Below are 12,422 nucleotides of genomic sequence, written 5' to 3'. Positions count from 1 at the left end.
CAGGGACTCCCCGGGGTGACCCTGCCCTCCCCGTGGCGTTTTGAGGGGACCTGGTACCTGGAGCCGGGCAGGGGCAACGCGCATGGCCCTTCCTTCGCCAGTCTGGGTGGGGCCCACGAGGACGCCGCGGGTGGCGGGGTGGGCACAGAGCAGGGAGCGGCTGCCGGCCGAGGGCAGTGTGCTGGCTTTGGGACGCTCCGTGGCCCAGCCCTCTCTCCTCTCTCCTGGATCTTCCCTAGATCTTCCCCTACCCCCCTTTTTCCCCTGTTCTTTCTTTTTTTAATATATCTATTTTTGCTTCTAAAGATTTTTAAAGAGTCAAATTTCTTGGGAGGGGTGAGGAGAAAAGTGCATTTTTAGGGTTCTTCTCTACTTATCTACAGTCCTACTTTTTCAAGGTTATGGAACGTCTTAACATTTCTCTAAACTATTTGGAATGAGTTTTATATAGGGCAACACCTACTGGCACCTAATTCTAGCTTACTCAAGTATGCCTTTAAAGCTTCTTGGGAAGCGTTAATGATTATCATGAATCTGAACATCTTTGCAGATTTACTCAAGTTTATGTCTTGTAAGTAGTTCACGGTATATAGACACGGTTCTTTTAAACCATCTTTAAGAATTTGTTACAGAGGGGCGCCTGGGTGGCTCAGACAGTGAAGCGTCTGCCTTCGGTTCGGGTCGTGGTCCCAGGATCCTGGGATCGAGCCCTGCATGGGGCTCCCTTCTCAGCGGGGAGCCTGCTTCTCCCTCTCCCTCTGCCTCTCTCCCTGCTCACGTTCTCTCTCTCTCTATCTCTGTGTCTCAAATGAATAAATAAAATCTTTAAAAAAAATTTGTTACAGAAGTATATTTCTCTACAGAACTGTCTTAAAAAACAACAAAAATATTTTAAATTTTTACCTAAAACCTTCTTCCTGTTACCACATTCTCTATATTTATTCTGTTTGCAAATGAAAATGGTAACTAATGATTTAGCAGCTTGAGCCTGTTATAAGAATTTGCAAAGCCTGGAATACACACACATTGTCTTAGGCTATCAGTAGAATAGAGGACATATATTACCTAAGTTTGTCTGTTTGTTGCTGTTGTTGGACAAAATTTTATGTCTGTGTATGCGTAATTTTCTTTCTATTTTCTTCAAAGATGTGAATTAAATGAAAGTGTGGGAGCCAGCTATATTATTTCATATTATGGGTGTTCTGGATCCTTTCACTCTGTATACCATTTTCTTGTAAGGGCAGCATTTGCAGACTAGCTAATGGACTCTAGGGCTGAGCTATTTTAGTTTTATACTTGACTCAGGGGATCAGCTCTGTGAACTCCACTGCATGAAGAAAGCAAATGTTTGCCTTGATTTTGAATGTACCTTTTTAATGTCTTCTTAAAACATATTTTGTTTAATAATGTGGGTTTTTTTCTTTTTCTAGCATCATAGTAAATATTGCCTAGTATTTCCCCCCTCCCCAGGGTAGTTTACATGCTATCCTACAGGTCATGCCAAAAATGAGTAAAAGTTTAAATGCCAAAATGTTTATGAAACTGCTGTCTAAATACTGATTGATTGCACAGTTTAAATAAAACTTTTCCTTAGTTAAAAAAGAAAAAAAAAGTGTTTTACTCTTGTTTTCTTTAGGGGAATGGAGAATAAAACTTTCACTTTATAGAATGATGACTTTCATATCCTGTATGGGATGATTATAGAGTCCACTCCAAGCAACAGGAATAGAGCCTATTTAAGGGATCTAAGAATTGTTTTCATCTGGCATTTACTGCATAGCAGCAAGGAAATAACAATTTCCCCTTTCCAGTAGATGGCTGATCACCTCAGGAACTAAATAGTAGGTAGCCTAAAAGCTAAGGGCTCATCCAAATAGACACAGTTCTAATTCAGGTTAAAGTTTTTGTTTTTTAAAAGTAAAACATCTGTACAGTAAAAGACACTGTAAACAAAAGGCAAGTGAGACACAGAAGAAAATAGCATTAATATACAAAAAGCCCCTGTAAATCAATAAGGGAAAGGCCAAAGGAAGATGAAATTTGGCAGTGGATTAGAAATTCACAGAGAAAGAACTAAATTAGCTAATAAACATATGGAAGAAGATGTTCTATCTTGCTAGCAATCAGGGAAATGAAAATGACACAATACCATGTTTGCCCATCAGACTGGGAAAAACTAAAATGATTGATAACAACCAGTGCTGGCAAGGATGTGGGAAATGAGCATGCATAAACCTTTGGAGGGAGGGAGAATTGACTGAACCTTTGGGAGAGTGGTTTGGCAGTATTAAATAATGATTTAAACCCACACACCCTACAACCTAGTAATCCCACTTCTAGGAACTTCTACAGAAATGATAGCACAGGCACTCATAAATATTCAAGGATTCTTACAACAACATTGTTGGTAAGAGTAAAAAAGAAATTGGCCTAAGTGTTTATCAATAATGGAATGTTCCAAATAAAATATAGCACATCCATAGTATGAAATACTCTGCAGCCGTTCAATAGGAGGCACATCTATATATAACAAGATAAAAGATATCAAGCCATACAATGTTATTTCAGAAGGAGCCCTTTTTTTTTTAAAGATTTTATTTATTTGAGAGAGAGAATGAAAGAGAGCACAAGAGAGGGGAGGGCAGAGGGAGAAGCAGACCCCCCGTCGAGCAGGGAGCCCGATGCAGGACTCGATCCTGGGACTCCAAGATCATGACCTGAGCCGAAGGCAGTTGCTTAACCAACTGAGCCACCCAGGCGCCCAGAAGGAGCCCATTTTTATAAACGTTTGTTGGTATATGCCCCAAAAAGCTGGAGGAAAATACCCAGATGTTATAGTCATCGCCTACTAGTAGGAGCATGAGGGAGCTTTCATGATCTCTATTACTCACAAATGTGTTGTTGGATTTTTCTTCTGTAATTAGAAAAAATCAGTGAAGACACGGTGCCTGGGTGGCTCAGTTGGTTAAGTGTCTGCCTTCTGCTCAGGTCATGATCTAGGGGTCCTGGGATCGAGCCCCATGTTGGGCTCCCTGCTCTGTGGGGAATCTGCTTCTCCCTCTCCCTTGGGCTTCTCTCTCTCTCTCTCTTTCTCTCTCTCTCTTTCTAATAGATAAAATCTTTAAAAAAAAAAAAGTCAATGAAGAGTTAATGTTTTTTAAATTGTTTTTGTTTTTTAATATTTTAAAAGTGATGAAATATTGAAAACGTTCCCACTAGAAAATCTAGAAATAACACAGAAAATGTGACCTAACAAGCTTTTTTTAAGATAGCTGAATTCTTATTTTGTAAAAAAATTTCCTGATTTGGGAAATAAAAGGGAAACTGAAAAATAGAACAGTAATGTCTTGAAATGATATTGTGCTGACTGTGGAGAACATAAAGAATTAAAGCGTAAGAGAACAAGAAACTATTTTTTTAAAAAGTACATTAGAAAAATGAATAGAATTCCTAGAAATAAAAAGGTAGAGTCATCGAATTTTTGAAAATCTGTTAAGTAGCAACCAAATACACTGAAAGAATATTCTAAAATTGAAGATAGATGTAAGGAAATTATCCAGGATGCAGCACAGAGAAATAAACAAAATACAAAACAGAGGTAAACAGAGAAGATTTGACATACTTCTGGTAGCCACTCTTAAAATGAAAGATTAAAGAGAATGAAGGATAAGCAATATGCAAAGAGAAAATGACTAATTTATGAAATCATCACACTCAAGAAGTACAAATCTCAATCTAGAAATATAAAAATAAGTCTGCACCAAGACGTTTTAGTGAAATCACAGAACATTGAAGACAAAGTGAAGAACTTAAAGGCAGGAGGGGGAAAAAAGAGATGATACAGATTGCCGTGGGAGGATATCTCGGTGAAAATAAAAGAAGCAAGAAGATGGTGCTATAGTATCTTCAAAACATCACAAAGAAAAATAACTATAAGATGCAATTCTATACCCAGAAAAACTATCATTTAAATGTTAGTTAAATAAACATAATTCTAGATTAAGATTGAGAGAATTTACCACACATACACCCCTGCTAAGTGAACAATAAAGGATGTACTTCAGAAAAAAAGAAATACAACCCACAGGAAGATATTAGAAGAAAGAAGCAATGATGAGCTGAAAATACAAATAAAAAAAGCAATGAGATATCACCCCATATCCACTAAGATGGCTATAATCAAAAAGATAATAACAACTGTTGGCAAGGATGTGGAGAAATTAGAATATTTATACATTGCTGGTGGGTATGTAAAATGATGCAGCCATCACAGAAAATAGTTTAGCAGTTAAACGCAGAATTATCATTTGACCCAGCAATCTCATTCCTAATTATATACCCAAGAGAAATGGAAACATAGGTTCACACAAGAGCTTGTACAGACATTCATAGCAGCATTTTTCGTAACAGCCAAAAAGTGGAAACAACCTAAATGTCTACCAACTGATGAATGGATAAATGGATCATGGTATATCAATTCAATGGAATGTTCCTCAACAATAAAAAGGAATGAAGTACTGATATATGCTGTAACAAGGATGAATTTTGAAAACATGCTAAGTGAAAGAAGCCAGTCAAAACACCCCACACATTGTATGATTCCATTTGTATGGAATGTTCAGAATAGGCAAATCTATAGAGACAAAAAATAGATTAGTGGTCGCATAGGACTGGAAGGTGGCAGGGAATGGGACATACTGATGGTGGGTATAGGGTTTCTTGTTGGGGTGACAAAAATGTTCTAAAATTGATTGTGATGGTGTTTGCACCACTCTGTGAATATACTAAAGACCATTGAATTGTACCCTTCAAATGGGTATATTATATGGTATATGAATTATATCTCAATAAAGCTGTTTTTACCAAAAAGCCATGTTGAGCAAAGACATAGAGAAATGTGGGTAAATCTAAATCAGCACTGACTACATAAGACAAAAATATAAAGACCTTCTAAAATACAACAGGAAAGAGTCCAACAACCCAACTTAAACATGGGCAAAGTAGTTGAATTGACATTTCTCCAAAGGAGTAGGCAAATGGCCAGTGAGCACATGAAAAGATGCTCAACATCCTTAGTCACTGGGGAAATGCAAATCAAAACCACAATAAGAAACTACTTCACACCTACTGAGATGGCTATAATAAAAATTTTAATTTTTTTAAAGGAAAATAAATACTGGCAAGGATGTGGAGAAACTGGCACACTCATACATTGCTAATTAGAACATAAAATGGTGCAGCCACTTTGAAAAATGACTCAGCTTCCTCAGAAAAGCTAACCATAGAATTACCATATGGGCTAGCAATTTCACTGCTAGGTATATGCCCAAAAGAATGAAAACAGGGACTGAGAAGACAGATACTTGTACACCAATTTTTATTGATAGCATTGTTCAATAACTAAAAGTTGGAAACACCTGTGTCCATCCACAGATAAATGGATAAACACAATGTGGTGTATCTATACATATTATACAATGGAATGTTACTCAGTCATAAAAAAAGGAATGAAGTTCTGGTACATGCTACAACATTGACAAACCTTGAAAACATTACCACTCCTATTCAACAATGTGCTAGAGGAGCTAGACAGTATCACATAGGTTGGTAGGTAGGATTGCAAAGGAAGAAAGAAAACTTTCATTATGTGCATATGATGTAATCATCTACATAGGAAATCCAAGAAAAATCTATAGACAAACTACTAGTCTAAATAGAGGAATTAAGTAAGACTGATAGGTTGTGAGACCAAAATACAAAGTGCAATCGAGTTTCTAAATATCAACAACAAACCCCCAGAACATGTAGTTTTAAAGAAAAGTATATTTACCATATCAACAAAAACTAAGGATTAAGAATATATCATAGGAGCACCTGGGTGGCTCCATTGTTAAGCATCTGCCTTTGGCTCAGGTCATGATCCCAGGGTCCTGGGATCGAGCCCCGCATCGGGCTCCCTGCTCAGTGGGGAGCCTGCTTCTCCTTCTCTCACTCCCCCTGCTTGTGTTCCCTCTCTCGCTATCTCTCTCTCTGTCAAATAAATAAATAAAATATTAAAAAAAAAGAATATATCATACCAAATAGGTGTAAAATTATAAAACTCTATTGAAGGATATGTTTGAAGACCTATTTAAAGAAGGAGGTAGGACATGTTTATGGAAGAAATATTCACTATCTTAAAAATGTCAATACCCCCAATCCATATATTCAAGGCAACTCAAATGAAAATCCTAATACGGGTTCTCAAAGAAATTGCCATATGAAAAAGATAATACTGGAAGCCTACCTCATGCCATAAATAAATGAAGAAAACATTAAAGACCAGATTGTGGAAAATACAGCTAAATTGTTAAACTCTAGAAGAAGATGAATTTTTATGATATCAAGATAGGCAAAGATATTTTAAAACGTGTAACTAAAAGCAAAAACTACAACTAAGAGATGGACAATACAATTACATTAAAATGTATACCCTCTCCATGACTAAAGAATAACCTAAATGAAATTAAAAGCAAACCACATACTCAAAGGGTTGGTATCCAGACATTATAAAGGATTTCAAAAAAGCAATAAGAAAACTTCAAGCCACACAATAGAAAGATGGGCATGGATTTATATATAGACAATTCACAGAAAAGGAAATCCGAATGGCTTACAAACCATTTGGTTATCAGAGAAATGCATCTAAAACAAGGAAATAACTCTTCATACCCATGATATTGACACACATGAGAAAAGCCTGACAATAATAACTATTTGCAAAGATTGGAAGTTCTAAGATCCCTTACACTCTCCTAAGAGGGATACAAACTCATGCAATTACTTTGAATAGCAATTCAGCAACTTCTCCCAATCGCATTTCTTGGTACCTATTCTAGAGAAAAACTGTTTCACATGTGCATAAGGAAACCCATACAAAATTGTCCCTGACAGAACTATTTATCATGGTAAAAATGTAAAGATAATCTGCCTCTTAGGAGGACAAGTTAAATAAACTACTGTTTAGTTAAATTGTGGAGTATTATATAGCAGGTAAAAAACAAACAACTACTTATGCCACCATAAACCAAGATTTACTATAAAACCATAATCAGGGGCGCCTGGGTGGCTCAGTCGTTAAGTGTCTGCTTTAGGCTCAGGTCATGATCCCAGGGTCCTGGGATCGAGCCCCGCATCCGGCTCCCTGCTCAGCGGGGAGCCTGCTTCTCCTTCTCCCTCTGTCTGCCACTCTGCCTACTTGTGCTCTCTCTCTATCTCTCTCTGTCAAATAAATAAAATCTTAAAAAAAAATCTCTAAAAAAAATAAACCCACAATCAAGACAGTATATTATCCATACAAAGATACTCAGGCCATAACGGTACAGAACCATACTCATATATATATATATAGACACCCAATTTATGCCAGAAGCGCCTAATAAGTTCAATAAAATTTAAAATTTAAGGATATTAAATTTAGTAGCTTCTGATTTTATTAAAAATTATTGATTATGGCAAGAATGTGCTTAAATATGTAATGTTTTAATGTTCCAGTTCACAGGGGCAGCAAACAAATATTAAAAACAGACTTTTAAAATGTCCAAAAAAATATGCAAGACCTATGTCCGTGATTTTTGTCTGGAGGCTTTTTCAAATTATCAACCACCTTCTCACAACCCTCAACCCCAAGATTCTCATATAAGCCTTTATTAGGATTCAGTTTCACCAGAAGAAACCGATAAACTGAAAATAGTGATGACTTGAACAAAATAGAAGTTTATGTCTCTCTTCGTCAGAAGACTGGAAGGGTTCAGTGCAAGGCTGGTCAGGGACGCAACAGTGTCAGGCTCGCAGGCTCTCTTGATCTCTTCACTCCACCTATGCATGGATTCCTTTTTGAGTTAATTTACAATCATATATGGCTGCTGGAGCACCATTATTATATTCACATCCTATTCCAGCTGACATAAAGGAAAGAAGGGAATGGCTTCTACTTTTAAGGACACTTGCATCTCATTGCTCAGAACTTAGTCTCCTGTTCCACCTTTTTGCAAGAAAGCCTAGAAAATATAGTCTTCATTCTAGGCAGACACTTTCCCAGCTAAGCACAGAGTTCTGTTAATCTAGGAAGGAAGGAAGGAAGGAAGGAAGGAAGGAAGGAAGGAAGGAAGGAAGGAGGGAAGAGAGGGAGGGAGGGAGGAAGGAAGGAAGCAAGCAAGGAAGGAAGGGAGAAAGGGAAAGACAGAGGGAGGAAGGCCACTGAGAGACAACTTGCAGTCTCTGCTGTACCATCAAACCACTATGAATCATTTAGTGCGAGATACTGTGGATTGCAGGACATGCTCTTTGTGGATGTGGATGGGAGGGAAGCAGAAAAAATCATTGAAAAGCACTGACCTCTAGGAGGAAGGAAATTACAACACGTTACTGAAGGACATACAAATTAACTCAACTTTTTACAGGGCACTTTGGCAAGAAAATAAAATAATCAAAGTGCACAAATGAGATTTATATATAAGAATGTTTAGCACAGTTTATAATAGGAAAGATGGAAACACCCTGTCTCATCAGCAGGGGTTAAAAATTAAATTAGAGTGCACCCCTATAAATGACTCTTATGATACCATGATAGAATATAAGGCAGATCTTTTTTTATTGATGGGGAAATAAACATATGGAATATAATCGAGTTAACATAACAGGTATGTATAATTTGCTTCTATCTTCGTAAGAAAATAGAGACTAAATACAATAATAACAGCAAGCATTTACATAGCACTTACTGTGTATCAGGCACTATTCTAAGCATGTTATGTACATTAGCTCATTTTAATCCTCACACCAACCTTATGAAGTATGTATTCTTACTGTCCCTATTTTGCAGATGAGGACAGTGGGGCACAGAAAGGCCAAGTACTTACCCAAGATTACACAGGTAATATACATTGAGTCAGGATTTGAAGTCAGGCAGTCTGGATCCAAGAAAATGAGTGCTTGACCACTATACATACACTGACTCAATATCACTATACGTACCAACTACATACATTTATGCAAATATTCATGCTGAGATCAATACATACATAAAGGAAAATTGATAATTAGAAAATTTTAACTTTGTGTACTATTTGACCCTCTCCTGACTTCCTTCAATCCTTACTTCTCTCTGTCTCCATCTTCTTCACCTCCAAGTCCCTCCAACTCAACCTTACAAGAGCTATCTACTAATTTCTGTGTAAGGTGTTAACTAATTATAAAGCTGTAATTTACATTTTAATAGATAACTCTTCAAAATCAAAGCAACTTTACAATCCAAAAGAATGAAGCTATAATAGTAGAGTGATAAGTGGTGAGATTTGCATTTTGGGGAAAGAGGACCTGACTAAAATTCATTAAAATGAATGACCATATACTCTCAAATTGTCTGTATATGTATACATGAGTGTATACATGAGTGTTTGTAATTTGTGCGTGTTGTTACTATGATTTTGAAATTAGAAATGAAAACTGTGCTTTCACATTTTGTTTATTTAGTAACAAAAGCCCTAATAAAAATGGGAACTTGGGGAACCAGGGTCCTCACTGTAGGGGAAGAGATACAAAAAGGGAAGGGGTAAAGGCAAAGAAGAACCGTGTGAAATTGGCTCAGAATTAGAGATATCCCTATGTATTGATATGAATTCGTGATTTAATATATATATTTGAACTATAAGAATTGCATTCCCTCCCTCTCCCCCCCGCAAAAAAAGCCTATAAGCAGTGACACTTTAGTGGCAATAGCAAACCAAGCACTCAGAATTTGTTTTCTAAATGTCATTGCTCCCACTGGGGCACCTGGGTGGCTCAGTTGTTAAGCGTCTGCCTTTGGCTCAGGTCATGATCCCAGGGTCCTGGGATGGAGCCCCGCATCGGGCTCCCTGCTCAGCGGGGAATCTGCTTCTCCCTCTCCCTCTGCTGCTCCCCCCTGCTCTATCAAATGAATAAATAAAAAATCATTAAAAAAAATATCATTCCCCACTAAAAAGGGACTGAGGCTCATTGGGGGAAACTGCTAATTCTAAGGCTGGAGCAGAGACAGTACTGGATCCTGGAATATCTTGTTATGTCAGAAAGTAAGGAAGAGCTCAAGGAATTGATATGGGATATGTTTAAAAGATCACAGTCCTCACCGGAGGGGCTCTTCATAGCCAAATCTGGGACAAACTGAGTATCAAAAATGAAAAATGAATAATACTATAACCTATTGAATAAAATAAATTTATTCTGATAGGAAAGAAGGAAGCAAGGAAGGAAGGAAGGAAGGAAGGGAGGGAGGGAAAGGAAAAAGAAGTTAGGCATGATCTTTTTTACAGTAGAATGCCAAGTAAATATAGAATGAATGACAGTTAGAAATGACTGTTTTTGCAACTAGGATGGTAATAGCTGATTCAGTTAGGAATCATCAATGGATGCAAAAACTCGGGAATGAAAATTTCATGAGGAAAAGAACACAATCTCAAAGTATTTTCCCAGAGAGTACTTATTAAATTTACGGCAATGATGACTTTATAGTCGAGAAATGTAGTGGAAACCATGTTAACCAAGTGATCAAAGTTAACAAAACCAGTAATAAAGCATTGGTATCATGTGCCTCTCTATCAGCATGATGCACCGAGGAGGACACAGCCTCCCTGATCCATTATTTCTGCCAGGAAAGCAAAAATCTTAATCCAATCCTGAGAAAACACCAGACAAGTCCAAATTGAGCATCATTCCATAGAACAACTGGCCACACTCTAAAAATGTCGGCATCATGAACGGTTAAGGGAAGACTGAGGCACTGTCCCAGATAAAGGAAGACCAGAGGGACATACGTGATGGTTAAATGCAGTATGGATCTTTGATCACAAAGACTGGTATGAAGGACATTACTGGGAATATTGGTGATGTTTAAATATGGACAGTGTATTAGATACTAGTATTTTACCAGTGTTAAAGTTCCTTAATTTAATCATTGTTCTGTGATTGTGTAAGAGGCTATCTCATTCTTAGGAAATACACACCAAATGTACAAGGGTAGAGGGGCATGATGGTTTAGAAAATAAGGAGAGCAACAAGGATAATAATGTGTGTGTACAGAGAGAAAAAAAGCCTGAAACAAAGCAAATAAGCAAAGGAGGCTAAATGTTAGTTTATTTACCCAGGTGAAGGATATATGAGTGCTCTTTGGATTTTTCTTTTACCTCTTCTGTAATTTTGAAGATAATTCAAATTTTAAAAATTTAAGAAGGGAATGTTCTGTATAACCTTACAGCGGAATATTGTTCAGCCATAAGAAGGAACGAAATACTGATACATAGGCTGAATGAACCTTGAAAACATTACGCAAAGGGAAGGAAGCCCATCACAAAAGACAATATATTGTATGATTCCAGTTCTATAAAATGAAATGTCCAGAGAGGACAAATGCACAGAGACAGAAAGTAGATTAGTAGTGTCCAGGGTCAGGGGGTGGGGAGAGGGGAAAAAGGGAAGTTCATGATACAGAGTGGCTGCTAACCACTAGAGGGTTTCTCTTTGGGGTGATAAAAATGTTCTGGATTTAGATATGGTGATGGTTGCACAACTCTGAATATATGAAAATATACTAAAAATTGAATAAAATACTATACACTGAATTGTACACATTATGACAGTGAATTTTGGGATATGTAAGTTGTATCTCCATAAGAAAATGTGGATGTACAAAGAAATGGGGGGACTAAAAGGAAGGTTAATGCACAAAGTTGTCATTCCCTTGCCTTCCTTTTCCCTGCTCTTTCCCTCCCAATACATATACAAACCGAAAAGGCTTAAAATTGGCACACTTTCTGTCTCTTAAAAGAGATTTCATAAAATGCCAATTGTTCCATATTTACAGTTTGTTGTTTTAACACCAAGATTTGTCATGTTTCTTAGGTAGTCCTGCTTTGCTGTGTTTCATTCACGAGTATGCACATATCTTGCTCATTCCCACATGCTCTTAAAAAATTTCTCAGGCGCCCACAGTGTTGCAGTCGGCCTATGTTGGCAGTACTTACATCCTGAAAAAAATCTGCCTCTTTTCCCATTGCTGTAAGAAACAGAGCAAAACAAGGCAAAACTCCCACATTACTTTGCCATGTTGGTTTCATCAGCTGTCACATAAGAAGCATGTGATTCACCATCTTTAAAAACAAAGATCAGGGGCGCCTGGGTGGCTCAGTTGTTAAACGTCGGCCTTCCTCTGAGGTCATGATCCCGGGGTCCTGTGATTGAGCCCCATGTGGGGGTCCTGCTATTGAGCCCCAGGTGGGGCTCCTTGCTCAGCGGGAAGCCTGATTCTCCCTCTCCAGCTCCCCTGCTTGTGTTCCCTCTCTCGCTGTGTCTCTCTCTGTCAAATAAATAAATAAATAAATAAATAAATAAATAAATAAATAAATAAA

This window comes from Mirounga leonina, unplaced genomic scaffold (genome assembly GCF_011800145.1).
Source record: "Mirounga leonina isolate KUSES-001 unplaced genomic scaffold, KU_Mleo_1.0 Mir_91, whole genome shotgun sequence".
NCBI lineage: Eukaryota > Metazoa > Chordata > Mammalia > Carnivora > Phocidae > Mirounga > Mirounga leonina.
This window is presented reverse-complemented; position numbering follows the sequence as displayed.